General features: G+C 39.0%; 1 protein-coding gene across 5 annotated transcripts in view; it reads left to right on the top strand.

The window, feature by feature from the left end:
* CDK14 (cyclin dependent kinase 14) overlaps positions 1–14828 on the top strand; it is a 595016-nt gene that overhangs the window by 75598 nt on the left and 504590 nt on the right. The window lies entirely within an intron of this gene.

Genomic DNA, 14828 nt, shown 5'->3' with positions numbered 1-14828 from the left:
TCTTAAGGTCTGTATAAATCTTTCCCACCCCCAAATGACTGTTGGCATAGACTATTTGAACTTTTTTCTTGAAATATAAATTTGGCAATTGCCAGCAAAATATCAATAGTTAATTTTGGGTATCATGAAATTGATCGAAGGGATGTGCTTTATGACATAAACAGCCAACTATAACTCTGTTAAGGGGTATATAGGCTTAATTTATAAACAGCAGCTTCTTGAATTACACTCAGAAATAGAATTGATTCAGTTCACCAGTGGAATTTGTTCTTTTCTGGTTATGCAAACAGATATACAAATCAGCCGTTCCCTCCATCGGTTAAGTGTCTGCCACCTCTTGGTGAGCTCATAATATGACTTAGAGATTGCAGAATCGTGTAAAATGGAGAGAAAACCTTTCACAGCAACCACGACCTTGCTTCTTCTTACTGATTTCTTTGCATCCTACTTACTGTCACAAGCAATTTCAGGTTGTTTACAGTAAAATGCCATTTTTTTTTTTAATCCTCACCCAAGGACATTTTTCCATTTTTTTTTGTTCAGGTAGAGTGGGAGGGAGAGATAGGAACAGAGAGAGAGAGAGAAACATCGATGTGAAAGGAACACATCGAGTGGCTGCCACCCGCACAACCGACCAGGGTCGGGGACAAACTGCAACCGAGGTACGTGCCCTTAGCGGGAACCGAACCCGGGTCTCTCAGGACCGCAGGCCGATGCTCTTACCGCTGAACCAAACTGGCCAGGGCTAAAATGCCATTTTTAATAAGAGTTAAAACAGTGACTACAGGAAGGAAGAAGAAAACTAGGAAATGAGAGGACGGAAGGTGAGGCTGTAGATCAAGGATTTGGGGGTTGGCACAGGTCCTGTGGAGTGAGTTAGCCCACTCTGCAGCTCATCAGGAAGGCCGCCTGGTAGACAATCTAAGAACAGTCTTTGTGCTGACTTGTTCAGATAGTCAGGACATATTTATTGAGCAACTCCTAAATGCCTGGTACTCTTTTAGGCACTGGCAATACAGTCGTGAACAAATCTGACACAAATCTCTGCTCTCATAGAGCTTACATTGTAGTGAAGGAGCACCAGTATGCAGCATACACAGTCTACCTGGTATGTGAGACAGTAACAATTGTTGAGAAAAAGAAATAAAGCATGGAAAGGTAGGTAGGAAGTGTTGGGGGGAAGCTTACTTGTTTTGTTGGAGTGGTCAGGGAGGCCCTCCTTGAGAAATTGAATTGGGAAACACGGCCAGAAGGCCATGAGGGTTGGTGGGGATTTCAGGGGAAGAGAGGTACTGGCAGAGGGCGCAGCTTGTGCAAAGGCCCTGGTGTGTTTGGAGGAGGGAGTGAGGGAAAAGGGCTGGAGAGACCGAGCACAGGGAGTGGTAGGAGGTGGCACCTGCAACTCCAGGACCATCCCAGATGTTTTAAGACTCTTCAAATGAGAAAGAGCAGGGCCACAAATAAAACCAAAGAAACCAGCCTTGCCGCAGTTTGTAGTTTTTATTCAGTTGTACATCAGTTTTCATGTATGTGTGCTCAGAGTTTCCAACACCTTGAACAATAAGGAGAAGTAATGGTGTATCCTGTTACGTTTACAGTTCTTTTCTGTTTACTTTGACGTGGGCCATGTTGGAATTTTAGCAAACATCTTAGGATGTACTTCTAAATGTGGTACATCACTGTTTATTTTGGAAGCAAATAGGAAAAGAACCTGTCTGGATCCACTTGGCATCATGACAACTTACACAAATATCCACTAAGAGAGTATTGTGCTAAAAGCAGGTGAAGCCTGTGGTTTGTAATCTTGTTTAAGCAGTCAGAGTTGCAAATACTGATCCTTGAAATATAATTTCCTGTCACTCACCTACCTGCCAACTTCCTCTTAAATTGGGTTCCTACAGAACTGACTGTGAAGCTTGAGGTGCTTGTAATAGTGAATTTCAGACTAATTTTATACTTTTTCCAGACAAAGTTGTCTTAAAATTATGCCACTGAAGTCTCGTAGTCATTTTTCACACTGTTTTATTGTGTTTCTGGCTGTTTGTTATCTGCTTAAAGAAAATAAAGTGATGTTTATAAAATCATGGTTGCAGTTCTGTTCCAGAAATCTAGTTGATTAGCCATTTTATTGAGGTTTCTTCTATGTATTTTCTAAAGGGGAACCCACCAATTCACTCTGCATTTTTGAGGTGCTGGGGAAGAATACATAATATATTTTCTTAGAAGCTGTTCTTTCTTCTTGTGAATAGGAGGAGAAAGCCTACCCTTTGCACCCTGGTGCATATACAGTCAAGCCTGTTTCCTCTGAAGTTGATGATTGGTGCCTAAGATGACTCGATCTTTCCATTTTAGTGACACTTGTGATTTTTTATCCCTTTGTTTATGGAAAGGGAAAATGGGGGCAAGTGTTACGAATGTCGGGTCTCTGTGGTTGATGGTCTCACTCCGGGGTGTTGTTTCCTTCGCTTTCAGGGGAATGGGCTAGGGGGATGCTCAACGCTGCCAGCTGTGTGGCTGGCAAGCAGCTGGACCACATAGGCGCCTCTTTGGCAGAGTCAACAGTTGGGCCAGAAAGGCTGTGACTCAGCGATGAGTGTAAACATTTGTTTAGTTTGAATGATTGGGTGCAGAGCGTCTGGTCCCTGGTTATTAACTGCTTATGAAAGTGAAGGGAAGGGAAGCTACAGCCTTTGTTGGAGAAGAGTGCTGTTAGCAGTATGTAATATAGGGCCTTTAAGGGAACCACTCATGTTCAGAATGTCAAGTGAAACCATGGCGTTGGGGGACAGGCACCTGGTGAGTTCTCCAAAGCTGAGCAGAGGGACCAGCAGAGGTGAGAGAGTGGAAGGTTTGCCTGCCACCCTTGGCCAGGGATTGGGGTAAAAGTAAGGTGTTGTTTGCTGAGATCCTTCGCAGTCACATCAGTACGTGAGTGACTAAATGTGACCCAGAGCTTTAGAGGAAGAGAGTAATAGCAAGAGCCAAGGGAAGAATTACCACCTGTATTATTTGCTTATATTTATGTCTCTCCCACTAGACTTTGGATGCCCTAAGGGTGATGTTCATGCTTATTTGTTTTATATCACCTGTTTACTGAAATAAACTAAAGGATGGGTTAAATTTATCTTTGTAATGTCATTTTTTAAAACCTCTTTAGTTTGATGGTAACTTGTTATTCACATGTAGTATTCCAAGAAGCCCACAGTGTGTAACATCACTTTTCTTCCTTTTAAACATATGGGATTTAAAGAAGGATTACACAAGACCAGAGGGCAGGGTTGGCTTCATAACAGTGCAGAAGTAATCATTGGTTTATCGTTCATTTGTTCATTCGTTTGTTCATTCATTAATCAGGCGTGCACTACTATGTGTCAGGTGCTGGGGTTGCCAACAGAACATAATCAGTGGCTTAAGACGCTCACAGACTTCTGTATTTGAAATAAAAAGAACATGAGAATAATCATCCACCTAAATTGTTTCCAAAGGATTTGTATTAGCAAGAGTTGCAACGAGAGCTGGGAATGGCTCTTGAGAAACTGAATTCAGAGACAGTATTGTGTGATCAGCTTAGACTTTATTAACTGATAGCAACTTGAATTAACAAAATGAATTCAGTTATATATTCAGATATAACATTCTAAAGCTTGTTATTTAAGATACATTTTTCTGATAATTTATTTACTTGAAGTAATTCTATTTGCATTTTATACTAATACTAGTGGCTAATTAGTGTAGGTAATGTATTGTCTCTTGTAAAGCTTCTAATGGGGCCTGGCCGGTGTGGCTCAGTGGCTGAGCATCGACCCATGCACCAAGAGGTTGCTGCTTTGATTCCCAGTCAGGGCACATGCCCAGGTTGTGGGCCAAGTCCCCAGTGAGGGGCATGCAGGAGGTGGCCAGTTGATGTTCTCTCTCATCGATGTTTCCATCTCTCTTTCCCTCTCCCTTCTTCTTTCTCTAAAATCAATAAAAGAAAATGAACGAATAAATAAATAAAAGCTTCTAATGGAAATTATCTCAGCCCTGGCCAGGTAGTTCAGTTGGTTAGAGTGTCATCCAGATACACCAAGGTTGTAGGTTCGATCCCTAGTCAGGGCACATACAAGAATCAACCAATGATGCATAAGTAAGTGGAACAATAAGTCATTGTTTCCCTCTCTCTTTCTCTCTCTCTCTGTCCCTTCATTTCTGTCTAAAATCAATAAGTAAATAAAAAAAAGAAATTATCTCAAACTGAATTAATTTGTGTATTTTTTCAAATTGTTTATTCCTTCTGAGGACCTTTAGAAACACCAGTCCCCAAGGCAGTTTATTTTAAAAAAGAATTATAGCCCTGGTCAGTTTGGCTCAGCGGTTAGAGTGTCAACCCTTGGACCAAAGAGTCATGGGTTCGATTCCTGTCAAGGGCACGTACCTCGGTTGCAGTTAGTTTCCGGCCCTGGTCGGGGTCGTGCAGGAGGCAACCAGTCGATGTGTCTCTCTGACATCGATGTTTTTCTCTCCCTCCCTTCCACTCTGTCTGAAAAACCAAAGGAAAAATATCCTTGGATGAAGATAAAAAAAAAGAGAGAGAATTATAGGTAAAATTGCAGAGAATGGAGACGGATCCAACTGCTGTGGTTTTTTTAACCTTTTAAAATACTCTGCACATTGGGAATGTGCAAGTAATGCTCTTAAGTGACCCCAGTAGAGTTATTGAATAAGAGGAGATTTCTTTTTTAATCAACCCACTTTTGTTGGCATAGTGCAGTTGTATTATGTGACTTGCTGTGTAAATCATTGATTCTGATTTGTAAGAACGAGTTTTAAAGTGCTCTTTTGCTCTGTATATTCATAGTCACCATAGGCTATTGAAGAGACTGCCTCAGAACGTTATGGATGGATGTCTCCAACTTAGTAATGTGCTGTGGTGCTCAGAGGCAATAATCTTCATTATTTTACTCCTAGTGCTCTAGATATAATTAAAAATGATCCTGTGTAGTTGGGTGTGAGGGGTTTATGGCATTAGTTTTCCCTTTGTGTGCCTAAATTGTATTTATACACATTTAGTTTATATATATTTGTACACATGCATTTATGTATATTTTACATATATATTTTGTGTATATATACACATTCATATACATGTTTTGTGTATATGCCATCTTGTGTAGCATGTACATTTTTTTATGTTGTGAAATATTAACTCAACAAATGACATTAGAAGGACGTCAGTTTATATCTTCCTTTGATTTTATGACAACCTCTTTGAGGTGAACTAGAATTTTCTTGCATCATTAGACATTTTCTAATGTCTGATTAAGAAAATGCAGTTTGTTTATCTTAGATTGTCAAATATTATTTAATATAATTAAATTTATCTATGAAATCATGTGGGTAGTAGAGCTCATGTTCATCATTGATTGTAGAAGGAAAATATAGAATGAATAATAAATTTAAAATTACAGTGTAGAAGAGGCCAGATGAGACCCTGGGGTCAGGCAAAATGAGTTTCTATTTGTCTTGCTCTCAAACACACTGTTGTATGTTGGAAATCTGTTGGGCAAATTAATCAAATTCCCTGTGTAGGCTTTTCATAACAAGACAGTGCATTAAATTGCATGTCTCATAACCACATATCAGATGTGCATAATATATAGTGATTCAGATCAGAAGCTGGAGTGTTTGGACACTTTTATTCCTTTGAGTTCTTGAGGGTGGAGAAGAGGTAGGTGTGATAGAAGTTAGCTCTGGGTACCCTGACAGTTATCATTTATTGGTACATATTTCTGGAGACACAATTGGTATCACAGGTTAGATGTCTAAAGTAACTAATTTTTAATGGTTTAATACTTTGTGTGGCAAAACAGATTTCAGCCATGCTTGTACTTTAGAATATGACTATGTGCACAATTAACACATCTTCTCTAAGTTCTGTCAGATAATTAGAGGCTCTTTTATGGATTTTACAGAGACAGATTCCTGCATTTGGGAGTAGTGTGCATGTTTGAAAGTATGGATGCTCGGATTTATTTTAGAAGAGGGTATCAAAGTGAGGGGTTTTGTTCTCCTCTTATCCTGTGTTCTTGTTATTCTTTTTTGATTTGCATTTTTTTTTAGAAAATACTTTGAGACTTGACTACTTGAGGCACAAACTTTAAACTGTTGTTTATTATGCAGCACCAGGCATTTCTGCTCTCGCGTATTGCTGACCTCTAAGAAAACAGGGAGGCTCTTAAATTGAGCCCTCTAGCCTGCAAACTTGATCATATGTCACTTTAATCCCTGTGCACTTCTGGCAGACTAAGAGCTATTTGTAAAATACTTAGTTCACTCGTTTGAGACAAATATTTTCATTGCATACTTGGTCGAGGTGGCTCCATGTGGGTATCTGCCAGTCATTTCATACTGATCTCCACTCAATAGACCCATGGAACGAACAGGTTTGTACTCTTCGTTTGTTCTGAGGGCACACGGACAGCCAGTGCTCAGCTCCTCTCGGGATCCCCTTGCACTGCTGCTCTCATTGGTCGAACTGCGTATTTTGCTAATTGTACTTGTGTTTCTAATAATATAATATAATTAACAATAGATGGCAAAATGTAAGTGCATAGAGAAAGAATGGTTGTTCCTATGAAAAATAAGTTAAATGCATTGGAAAGATACAAGCATGTTCTAAACCTCTTTTTCCCCTTGTTGACTTAAATAGAGGAGAGACAGCTCTGAAGATTGTACAAACTTTTAGAAGACTGTTTAGCTCCAGTGTCTTTAATCTTCCCCTATGAAACTCAATAGTAGCATTTGTAGATGATGCTTTATGGTTATGGGTAGTGGGGGGGAGGGGGACTGAATTCCTGATCATTTTCAAAAGAAAAATCCTTTAATCTATTTCAAAAGATACTTGAGTGAATGTCCATTTATAAGAATTAAGGTAAATAAAATGTTTAAGGCATATATTATACTTTTTATGTCAAGCACTACTTTAACATTTTGCTTTGTCTATTTAGTAGTGATATCCATCACTGGTAGATTATTTATGTTTTACATTCATTTACCTGGATCTGTGCACTGAGATGATATATATTATTTTTTATTCTTAATAATCGAGTTACAGTCCCAAATATTAATGGTTACATTTTCACTATCTAGTCAGAAAATATCTAGAAAACAGTAATAACCTAAAAAAACCTTTAGGAAGAATGTATAAATATCTAAAAGAAGGCTTTTCTTTTATGGCAGAAGCCAACTAAATACATTTTAAAACTTTATTTGGAAATAATTTAAACTTACAGAAAAGTTGTAAGAATAGTAGAAGGAACATGAGAATATCTTCTACCATTTGTTTTATTTGTTCTATCTTTCTATAATCTAATATGTGTAGATATACATATAGATATACTCTCTCTCTCTCATACATACACACACACACACACACACACTGAACTATTTGAGAGTAAGTTGCTATAAGATAATATGTAAGAATAAAGATATTCTCTTGCATTCCCCCAGTGCAGTTATTAACTTCAGTGTATTTTGCATTGACACAATACTTTTTATGTAATCTGTGGTCTGCTTTCCAATTTTGTCAATAAATTATTACCCAATAATATCTTTTTATGGCATTTTTTCTCCTCCAATGAAAAACTAGACATAGGATGACTCATTGCATTGAGATGTCATGTCTTTTTAGTCTCCTTTAATCTGAAACAGTTCTTCAGACTTCTGCATTTTATGACATTGACATTTGTAAATAATTTTTTTTGTTTTGTTTTGTTTTTGATGGAACGACCCTCATGTTGTGTCTGTGTAATGTTTCCTCTCGTTTAGACCAGGTTATGCGTTCCTTGCCAGAGTATTTCATAACTGATGCTGTGTCCTCAGGGTCTCCCATCTGGAGGCATTGATGTCCATCTGCTCCTTAGTTTTGATGTTAATTTTGATTATCCAGTCAAGGTGTTAGCTGATTTCTGTATACTATTTTTTGTTCCGTCCTACTAATAGACAGAATGTGGGGATGTGGGGAGATGTTTTTTTTCCATGCAGATATCTTGCTCCTCATCAAAATATTTCCCCGAGATTTAGCATCCATCAATCATTCTTTGTGTTGGTTTCAAAAGATGAGTTTCCCATTTCAAAAGATGAGTTTCCCCTCCACATTGACCATGCAAGCAGGAGCCCTCCCCTTTCCCCCTTTTATTTCTTTTTTAAAAAAATTTAATCCTCACTCAATATTTTTCCATTGATTTTCAGATAGAGTGGAAGGGAGGGAGGAAGAGAGAGAGAAACATTGATGTGTGAGAGAAATATTGATTGGTTGCCTCCCACATGATCCTGACCAGGGCCAGGGACTGAAACAAAATCGAGGCATGTGCCCTCGACTGGTTCTTGGGCTGACACCCCAACCACTATGCCAAAGCAGCCAGGGCCCTTTTATTTTTGTACTCATTTATTAATGGTGTCAACTTATAGATTCCCATTTCCCCTGCAATGGTTTATAACTCATTCTTGTTTTAAATCATCTTGGTGTTCAAATGGTCTGAGTCGGCAGCAGAAGCCTCTTCAGGCTGGCTCCTGTGTCTTCCTGAGAGGCCAGACCTTTCATTGGAGCTTCCGTCTCACTGCTTCGTGGCACGGCCAGGTGTTAAGGCTGCTCTGTGACTTCTGCTCCAGCATTCCCCAGGAGCTCTGATGCCTCCGAGTGGGGATGGTGTTAGACATGAAATTCTGGGTAGGTATGTTCATGGCTTTCGGGAAATCTGCCTCTCCCTTTATTGATTTTAGAGAGAGAGGACGTGAAAGGGAGAGAGAGAAACATCAGTGAGGGAGAACACCAGTTGGCTGCCTCCTGCATGCCCCCCACTGGGGATTGGGCCCACTACCTGGGCCTGTGTCCTGACCAGGAATTGAACCAGCGACCTCTTGCTGCATGGGTCAACGCTCAACCACTGAGCCACACCAGTCAGACTATATACACATTCTTGTATACGTTCATATATCCATATGCTTGTGTGCATGTATACATGGTCATACATATAATACACATACATATTTTAGAAATTGTGAGTCCACACAAAATCCCAATTCTAATCCATCCCCATGTAAAATTTTACATTTACTCTATTATTTCCCCCTTACCCACTTTAAGATTCCATTCTGAGTGTTTCTTCTATTCTTTTTTCTTTTTCTATTAAAATTCCATTAATTTCTGTTTCTGTTTTTTTGTTTTGTTTTTTCTATTTTACTCCACTGACCTTCCATCTACTCGTTTGGAGATAAATTTCATTGTATATGATAACTAGAGATCTGTTTCATTTAAATTTTTTTTAAAGCCAATAAAATTGAACTTTCAATATATACTTGGGCCTATATACTGATGATGATATTGCATTTATTTGTCTTTCTTTTCCTGTATCAGTACCACTCTTTTAATTATTGAAGCATGATAAGATGCTTTTTAAATATTTGGTCTTCCAATAAATATTAGAATTTATTTTCGAAATTGAAAACATATCCTGTTGAGATTTTGAGTCATATGGCACTGAATTTAGAAATAAAATTAGGAAGAATTGCCATCTTTAGATTCAAAGTTTTTCTGTTCAAAAGCAAGTTATGTCTCTAGTTATTTGTTTTCTTCTCTGTTTCTTATTGGTATTTTCTAGTTTTTCTCATCTAGCCACTGTGGAATTTTTATTACTATTTATTCCTTGGTATTTTATTTTCCCATTTCTTGATATATATATTTTTTATCCTCACCTGAGGACATTTTTCCATTTTTTGTTCAGAGAGAGTGGGAGGAAGAGAGAGAGAGAAACATCGACATGAAAGGGACACATCGAGTGGCTGCCCACCCACATAACCAACCAGGGCCGGGGACAAACTGCAACCGAGGTACGTGCCCTTAGCGGGAACCGAACCCAGGTCTCTCTGGACCGCAGGCCGACACTCTAACCGCTGAGCCAAACCGGCCAGGGCCCTTTTCTTGATATATATATTTTTTTATCCTCACCCCAGGACATTTTTTTATTTTTTTGTTCAGATAGAGCGGGAGGGAGAGAGAGGAAGAGAGAGAGAGAAACATCGATATGAAAGGGACACATCGAGTGGCTGCCACCCGCACAACCCAACCAAAGCCGGGGACACACTGCAACCGAAGTACATGCCCTTAGCGGGAACTGAACCTGGTCTCTCCGGACCGCAGGCCGACGCTCTAACCCCTGAGCCAAACTGGCCAGGGCTCTTTTCTTGATATTTTGGTTGTGCTTTTTATTCAACTCTGTTTTCTGTTTGTTTTCAAGTTGGTACATGAGAAAACTGTTTAAGTCTACATATTACTTTTAATAAACAATACCATAGTGTATGTCTTTAGGCAAGTTCCTTGCTCCAACTATCTAATCTTTTTTTTTTAAATCCTCACTTGAGGACATTTTTGCATTTATCTTCAGATAGAGCGGGAGGGGAGAGAGGGGGGAAGAGAGAGAGAGAGAAACATCTATGTGAGAGAGACACATCGATTGGTGCCACCCACAGGGCCCCAACCGGGGCCCGGGGCAAACTGCAACCATGGTACGTGCCCTTAGCGGGAACCGATCCCAGGACTCTCTGGACCGTGGGGCGACGCTCTAACCACTGAGCAGACCTGGCCAGGGCCAACTCTCTAATCTTTAAAACAAGATAATAGTTGTAACTTGCTCATTTAAACTTGTTTAGTTTAAATGAGATGATATTTTAAAAGGTATTGTCACTTAGTTCTTAACAAATGTCATTTGCTATTATTCTGATTTTTAGTTTTTGACAGCTTTCTCTACTGCATTTTCTTATTGTTCCCAGTGTTGTTTTTTTCCAATTGATTTTTCATAATTTCCAAATATTTAGTCATTCGCCTCTAAATAAATAGTTTTCCGTCTCTTCCTAATTAAGTAAGATTTCAAAGTGCCTTTCTGTAAAACAGTTTAATTCAAGAAAAGGTACCATGGATTATTACCATTTTCATCAGCCTTTGACTTATTGGTCAAAATGTCAACCATCTCCAAGTGAATAAATTTGGATAATTAACTTGTGAAAATGAATTATATAATATGATTTTGTTTGCTTCTTGAGAGGCTCCTGGAAGACATGGTCTGTAAGAAAGGTGTGTTGTCCAGAATGGCCTTGTAAAACCTGACGTCAGCGTTCTCTTATTAAAAGAGAAGGACTCCGTGTTGTTCCTCATTGTCTCCCATGTCCCTGCTTGGGTGCTGCTAAATATTGTAAACTGAATGGACTCACCAAAAATTATGAAATGGAGTACATCAGGTGATATTTAAGTATTTGTTATTATTTTCTGAAAGTGAGGTGTGGTGGTGAATATGATCAATTGAGATTGCTACTAGTGGCTATCGATTTTGAGATATTTGTTGAGGGAGTCAGTGGAATATTATTGTCTCAAATTAAAATCTTCCATGTGTTAAACATTCTGTTGTGTTTAAAGTATATTTTAAGTGAGTAATGCAGTTCCATTATATTGTTTGAACAAGAGAAAATGAAAAACTCTAACCAAATACTGAATTGTTCCTGAACTAAAGACCAGGGAGGAAGAAAGATTTAACACCTATTCATCATGACCGCCTCTAATGAGTGAATGTCTGATCTAATCGTGAGTGAATTTTTTTCAATGCAGCAGCTGTGACTTATGCAGTTTAGAAATGTTAACGTGCATGTAGATCCAGCCAGCCACATCAGGGCAGAAGGGACAATTTATTCACAAAGGGATTTCACTATTTCTTAATTCATGATCTGGGTGGGCTGCAAACCCCATGTAAACATGAGAAGTAGGAAGATTTAAGGGATAGCCAAAGTAGTGAAATGGGTTCTTTTTTTCTTTTTCTCTTTAAACCTAAAAAATCACCTTCAAGGCGGGTCTCTTAAATTAATCAACCAGTATTAAGGGTTTGTTTAGGGCTGGTCTGAAAGTCAGGCTGGGTAAGCAGTATCTCAGGGCTACTTGACTTCTGGGTTCAGGTAACCTTCCTTAAAATAAGAATTGTGACAGAAAATGGCTTTACCTAGGAGGTGGGATTTCAATTTACATCTGAAGGGTGAGCAGGGTTTGAGTAGAAGGTGGAAAAGGGAGGCTTGTGGGCAAGGGCAAAAGATGAGAGCGGAGGTACTGAAAGTAGGAATAATAGTGAGGTATGAGGACAAGGACTCACTTGGAGGCACACTGATGACTCAGTGTGTAATGGGAGGGGAGGCAGTGTGCCAGGGTTTTGGAGTGTCTTGCTAACTAGGCAGTTTTTTTTTGTTTTTTTTTTTAACCTGTGCTGCTTGGGGTAATACTCCCACCCAATCCCCAAAGAAGGATTTAGGCAGTTATTTAAAATATAGCATTTTTATCTTTAAAACATAATTAACTTTTCCCAAAGGCATTTTAAAGGAAAGACAAAACATGATTAGTCACGGAGAAACTTAGCTGAAATTACAAAAGCAGCCTCTGAGCTATTGGGATGAAACTGAAATCATCCAGCTCTTGCTGATGCTCGGACACAAACAGCAGCAGCGGCTGCGGCCGAAGGCCGTCGCCGCCAGAGGACGGAAAAGACAGCCAGTAGATACTTGATTTAAGCCACCAGCTTTGACAACTGAGAAATGTGATTTAGAATTATGATTGCTTTTTTCTCAGTGTCACCTAAATCAATACCAACAGTATTGGAATGACAAAGTATGAAGTTAAAATGCTCAGGCTGTAAGGAAAGTATTAGGAAGGAACTTCAAGAAATTCAGGCTAGCCCTGGCCAGTTTTGCTCAGTGGATAGAGCGTCAGCTTGCGATCCAGAGAGACCCGGGTTCGGTTCCCGACACACACCTCGGTTGCAGTTTGTCCCTGGCCCTGGTTGGGTCGTGTTGGTGGCAACCACTCGATGTGTCCCTTTCACGTCGACGTTTCTCTCTCTCTCTCTCTCTCTCTCTCTCTCTCTCTCTCTCTCTCCCCTTCTCTTTCCCTCCCACTCTATCTGAACAAAAAATGGAAGAATGTCCTCCGGTGAGGATAAAAAAAAAAAAAAAAAGAAAGAAAGGAATCCAGCTAGATTGTAGTAATCACAGAGCAGTCAGAATGCACCTGTCCAACACATTTCTATGACTCTTTCCTGCATCTAAAATGACCCAAAGAACAATTATTGCTGCCCTGGCCGGGTAGTTCATTTGGTTAGAGCATTGTCCCAATATGCCAAGGTTGTGGGTTCGATCTCCAGTCAGGGCACATACGTGAAGCAACCAATGAATGCGTAAGTTGAACAACAAATCCATCTCTCTCTCTGTTTCTCTCTTTCTGAAATCAATGAATTAAATTTAAAAATAATAATAAAAGAAAATTATTGCTTCTCAGATTTCCTGTAGTTGTCTAGTATCTGGTTTAGACACGTGGGATCATACATAGACCAGTGAATACAGATTTCTTATGGAAATTGGTAATGACACCTAAGAAAATAAATAAGAAATGGAAATATAAATTGAAACAGCATGTCATTTTGTTACCATATTAAACACCTAATAACCTGAAGACTTAATTTTTCACTTAGGTCATAATTAGCTTTCCCTATATGTCAGTACTATTAAACCACTTAATTAAAAATCTGCTTAATAATTTACATTTTATAAAAAAATTATTTTTCATTGTTTACATAGCACATGGAAATGACATAATAACTGTGCATGTTCAAACACCAAGTCAGTAATTCGTGGGCAGTGACTGCAATAGTTGTTAACAAAAAACCCAGCAGATTCTTGTAAAAGTAAACTAGAAAACACAATCCGGTGCAAGTTAACAATACATGTTGAAAATGTGCCATTGTAATAAAAATTGTCATACAAAGTGACTCAGTGGCAGAATGTACCAAGATGGCATTTCTGAGAAAACAGGAGTTAAAATCAACAGTGATGCAATGAGTGCTGATTTCAGAGACAGTTTCGAATAGCATTCACGTGTAGAAACAGTGTTTGCGATGTGATTACATTATGCCACCAGCCATATGAATTTACACTCCTTCCCTCTCTTCTTCTCTTTTCCTTCCTTCATCCCTCTCCCCTTTCCTCCATCCCACACACCAAGATGACTGTGCTCCTAAAAATCTACCAGACATTGTGTTTAGAGTTGCAGCCATAAATAAACAAGACAGAGAGGAGTCTCTTGCCCTCTTGTGGAGCTTGAATTCTCTCCCTTTCTTCCACCCTCGGTGCCCCCAGTTTTCAGACAGGTTAAGCGTGCAGTTACAATACAGTGCTAATACGAATATTGGAGTTATGTATATACTTATCTTGATCTTCAGGAGAAGCAGATATGGCTAAATGTGGTTGAAAATGTAGAATAAACTACTGAGTTCTTTTTAAAATTTTTTATTAATTTTACAGAGAGGAAGGGAGGGATGGTTGAACCTGCAACCTTGGCGTTTTGGGGCTGATGCTCTAACCAACTGAGCTGCCAAGTCAGGGCAAGCTCTTAAAAGGACTTGTGGTTACTTTCAGGAGCCATGGCGCTGTTTTAATGACTAATTTAATACCAAATTTATGGTTTATAAAAATTTGTAGTATACAGTAGATTAAACACTGCCTTTATTTTATCATCCCAGGGATCATTTTTTGTTTTGTTGTTTTGAATATGGATTGAGGGATGTTTAGAGAAGTTGGATGTGGGTAGAGAATCTCTTTAAATTGTTGCACAAGAAAGACTGAGACTAGAAGAAAGGGATTAAAGTGGGAAGTTATGCAGGAATGAAAATAAATGTTTAAGTGAGCTGTGGTCTGTGCATCCTTGGTCTCTTTTGAGTTAGAGAAATCCTGAAGGCCTTTTCCCAATTCAGATCTTCCCATACTGG

This window comes from Molossus molossus, unplaced genomic scaffold (genome assembly GCF_014108415.1).
Source record: "Molossus molossus isolate mMolMol1 unplaced genomic scaffold, mMolMol1.p scaffold_m16_p_7, whole genome shotgun sequence".
In the NCBI taxonomy this organism is placed as follows: Eukaryota; Metazoa; Chordata; class Mammalia; order Chiroptera; family Molossidae; genus Molossus; species Molossus molossus.
This window is presented reverse-complemented; position numbering and strand designations above follow the sequence as displayed.